Genomic DNA, 5,084 nt, shown 5'->3' on the forward strand with positions numbered 1-5,084 from the left:
TCATGAAAACTGGAACTTATGTTTTAGTATAGGTCAAAAAAACAATGAAGAATGATTATTATTTGTTAACCAGACTCCTTCTATTGGCTATTTACCAATTTAAATAATATATTTCAGTTTATGTTTTTGTTGACACTAAATTTTCAAGAGAGAAACGATCTGTAAGCTGCTTTTGTTATTCTTTTAGAGATGCCTGCAAAAAGGCATCAATATGGTGACTGATAATAATACATTATATAGACATTTATAGTGAAGAAAAGGTAATCTGCTACATCAGGTTTCTGTTTATTGGAAGTATTTTTCAGTGGAGTAAAGATCAAAGAGGAAGCAGCAAGGCCAGCACTGCTGGAGCAGGAGTGGTTCACTGTCTGCTCTGTCATTGCTGTCTGTGTGTGATTTCCAGAAAAGCCAGGCTAGGACATGCAGGCATTCAGTAAGTGGTGGTGGTGGTAGTAGAATACAGCAAGTGTTGCTCCTAATAACATGCCCACTCCTTCCACATCAGAAAAAGCAGATATACAGCTCCACAAGAACACACTGCTGACTCTGCCTGAGCTTTATAGCCTAGGTCCACCCCGTTTCCATCCATCCTTCTCTATGAAACTTCTAGCTCTGGTTACATCCCAGTCTGTGATCCTTGATGTGATCCTTGATTGCTTCAAATTCTTGACGTTGCTCTGAAAAGCAGAAAGAGATTTATAAGCTTGAGCTGTTGTAGTCATTCAAGACCCTAGTGAAAACAGCATCTTTCATGAAATAAGGACAGTTCACCTAGTCAGTATGAACTGCATGAACCTCCAGGGTGGATCCTGATAACACTGTGCCCTATTAATGACAGATGTTGAGAACAAATCTCACAAAACAGGTCAACATAGAAAATCATCGGATCTGTAGCCTCTGATAATATATTAGTACCAATATTAAGATTATTGTTTTATTTTGCAGTAAATATTCAAAGAGTCCTTGGGAATTTTGAGTGTCTGTTGTATAGACAAGCAAATTCTGAAGGAAGAAATTTTTTCTTAAAAATGCCGTTCTGTCACAATTCACTGACAAATGTATACTTTCCTAGTAAAGAGTATATTACATGAGGCCTTGTTTTACTGCTCAAAAAAGATTTGAAAGCCCTCCAAGATGTTAATGTGCATTTTCAGTTCTTCTCAATATTGGTTTGAAGAGAAGAAATATCTGGCAATTTGTTTTTGTATCCTCAGATTAGCTCCTTCTTTAGTGCCAATCTCTGGACAAAACACTTCAAGATATGTGAATTCCCAGAGGAAACTTATGTATATTGAAGGGTTGAAGTGTCAGGGGACAATCTCTGACAAGTGATGCCTCCCAAAATTTAATGACAGTGATGCAAATCAACCCAACCCTTAATTCAGCACTGTGTCTAGAAGCCTTATATAAAGACACTTTTTTTCCAAGTGAAAGGGAATAAATAAAACCTTTAAGCAGTGGAGCAGCAACAGGGAAAACACATCAAAGTCAGATGGCACATCCTTTATGAAAACAGTCTTACAAATATGCTGGTCAGGTCAGTGAGATGAGGGGTGGGCGGGGGGAAAAAACAAGTACTTTCTTTTCTCCAGCTTTTTTAAGTGAACTATCATAAATACACTCAGAACATGACTCTTTACCCAGCAGAAAATACAAGAGTTAACATATACTTCTTTACTGCTAAATATTAAAAATCCTTACATAGAACATACACCTTAGTTGAAGAGATTGCATATAATTGTATAGTCAGAATAAATTCCAATTCCATGAATTCCAGTGAGTGTGCAGTACTTCAGTTAGCAGAGAAATCCAAACCAGGCCTCTCAGATATTTTAAGAAATCAGTTTACTCAAAGGCTGGTGTTTATAAAACTGGGGTTTGAAATGTTAGTTCTTTTATTTTGCTGATTTGGTTGATTCTGTTTGGTGTTTGTTTGGTTGGGGTTTTTTTTGAACTGAATTTTTTTTTGAATTGAAAAATGGAAGTAAAGGACTGAAACAGCATAAGAAACTAATTTCTGCTATATTTCTAGTTTTTATGAGTCATCTTGTAGGATTTCCAAGTTTCTAAGCCATAGAAGTATGACTATATTAGGATAACTAATTTAAAACAGAATTTTCTGAGACGTTGTTTGAAAACTCATCAAAGTCAATGGTAGTCTGCCTAATAATTATGGTGGGGAAAACTCCTAATTATTCTGAAGTGATCAGGATTTGGCAGAAGATCTCAAAGGATTGGAATTAAGGATAAAAAACTAATGACACCCTACAAGCATACTACAGTAATGTATACCAGAACTTACAGTAAGACCATTTTTTTTCTAAAGGGACTCCTTGTGTGTGTCTGTGTCACCACAGATTTCTAATAACTTCTCTTCCAAGTGTTAGCAAATCTCAGGAGCGTTCAATGTCTAAGATCCAAAGTGATAGCACTGAACACATTCCAATGTCTATAGAGAATAAGAATGTTTACAAAAAGTATAAAATAATATATTTAATATATAAAACAGAAATAAATGGCTATTGTCATTTATTTAGAAAAAAAAACCCACAAAACTTAGATATCTGGCTTCTGGAATCACAATTAAACTGCAGTTAATTTAATCATGAACACGATGTGTGGTGCAGCAGCTCATAACAGTGAGATCTGATGTTTTTTTGATGTGAGAAATTCCATTTGATATCACTGGGAGAGCTACATGTCTTCAGATGAACTCAAAAATGGATGTGAATGTCTAAGATTAGTTTTGTCTGTAGAGAAGTTTGTTTTCGAATAAAGGTATTTTCATTATCAGACTTCCAGTATACTTGGACATACCCTCTATATTACTTTGTAAAATTAAACATGTGACTGTCATGCTGGCCATACCCGTTACAAAGCCATGGTAAAGAATTTGCATGACTGGTTAACAAGAGCTAAGCTATAGGCATTTGGCATTCAATTATGGGTTTCAGTGCTGAAGAAATATCCCTGGCTTAGTTCACTGGAAACTATTAATTTCTTATCAATTTTGAAACACCATTCAGCCTTTGGTCAGTTAGAGATTTAATTTTAACCCTTGTAGAATATTATTTGTTTGACTGCCTTATTTTCTGGATTCACTGAAGGTACTTATCTGGTGCTGATACCTTTTACATTTGTCAAGACATTCTCCCTCCTATTGCTGGCCCCGATGTTGTCTGGGCACAGATTCATCTTATGCTGGAAATATTTTGCCCTTTTAGAGATACTCTAACATATACTTCTTTATTTTTTTCTTTTAAAAAAAAAAACAAAATAAATTAAATCATCCTTTCAGAAATGTGACAATATACTCAAATCAGTTCAGCCCTCAAGGACTGTAAGGATTATAATTTCAGAAGACACTTGTCTGAACTAAGTGTGTGGGAACCGATTCATCAGTGCATTTTTTCAGTATTAGTCTGGAACTCTAGAAGGGTGTAAAATTGTAGCGGAGAATGGGTGCATGTCAAAAATGGATGGAAAGTGTCCTTGTGTTGTGACTAATGCTCGACTTTTGCTTTCACACTTTGCTGCAGCTTTGATAGAAGTCAACATGTTATTCCACTGAGTTCGATGGGAATGGTCTAAGTTTTCTGTTACCCACTGATAGCGGCCTCTGAATTTGACATAAAAAAGCAGTTTCAGTCCTGTTAGTCACATTTGCATTTCCACATAGCAAAAAACAAAATTCCAACCTGTTCTCAAGGGACCGAGACTTGGCTTAGACCACTGCTAAGACTTCAGTACTAAGAACTTCAGTATAAACATGAATACAGAGGTAGAAAAGATAATGGCACATAATTTTAAAGTGTTTAACTAGCTGACTGTCAGCAGATAGTTAAAATGAAATCTTTGCCCCCCACTTTAATCAGGACTGATTATTTTCAAGTGTAGTTGTGACAGTTTATGCCTCTGACATCTACCATATAACTGTGTGCAGTGTCATTTCTACAGCTGCATAAATCCTGGAGAAATGAAAGTACAACACAGAAGAAGAAGACAGACTATCCTGGGCCCTGTTTCAAAGCTGTTAATCACTGAAGTGCAGGAACAGTTTTCCAGGTCATATTGAGTTTAGAACAAGCATAATTTTTCTAAAGTGTTAATGACCATCAGTTCTACATAAGAGAAATGGAGCACTAGCTCTAGTGTCAAAAAACTAATTTCTCAGAAGTTTATTTTTTTACTTTTTCCTCCTTCCTGGTCCACCATGTTTACTTGTAGGTTGCCATTGGAACTGAGGAAGATGCTTAGGCTCCCAAAAGCACAATGCTGCTGAACTGCAAGACATTTAACACAGTGCACTGAACTTAAATTTACCTGAAAAAAGAGAAACAAAAGATTAGCCTGCCTGTCTTAAGGGCCACACTCTGTAATATTAAGATGCATGTCAGTTCCTTTTAAAGTAGATGTGGGTTTTTTTCCCCAACTACTTAATGGATATTTATTGTGGTCTTCAAAACTTTTCATTCTAAATAAGTTTTATTAGTACCTAAAATAGAGATGTTGGGTAGGTAATTATGCAATGCCTTCATCAAATCATAACTTTATCAGCAGCTGAGGTGATAATTACATTAAATTGAGTTTTTGCGCAATATTCCCCATGCATGTAACCCATATTAACGCATACACTAGCAACATAAACAGAAGTCAGGCACGGTGACATGTACCATTTATCTGGAATAATTTAAGGGGAAAAAGACATTATGGAAAGACAGATCATTCCTTACAGGTCCACCCAGAACCAGATCATTACAGAATCCTCCCTAAATTCTCACAACTTGCTTATAGTTACTATTACACATTCCTGCTGGCTGTACTGCTCAGACAATGCGGGTTCGGAGGAATGGTAGCATGAATCCTTTCCCTTTGGGCCAATGTGTTGCTGGAGAGAAGACTGAGATAAGTCTTCATTTTCCAGTGAACACCTGAGTCTGAAGTCAGAAAGAGGGTAGAAAAGTTATTTGCTCCTCTTTATCTTGCCAATCACCTTACACTCATGTGCTGATGGAGGTATATGTGGTCTTAACAGGAAGAATTCTTGCCTATGCACATATTTTTATTTAATTTTAATTGTTTGC

This window comes from Falco punctatus (genome assembly GCF_963210335.1).
Source record: "Falco punctatus genome assembly, chromosome: 4".
Lineage (NCBI taxonomy): Eukaryota > Metazoa > Chordata > Aves > Falconiformes > Falconidae > Falco > Falco punctatus.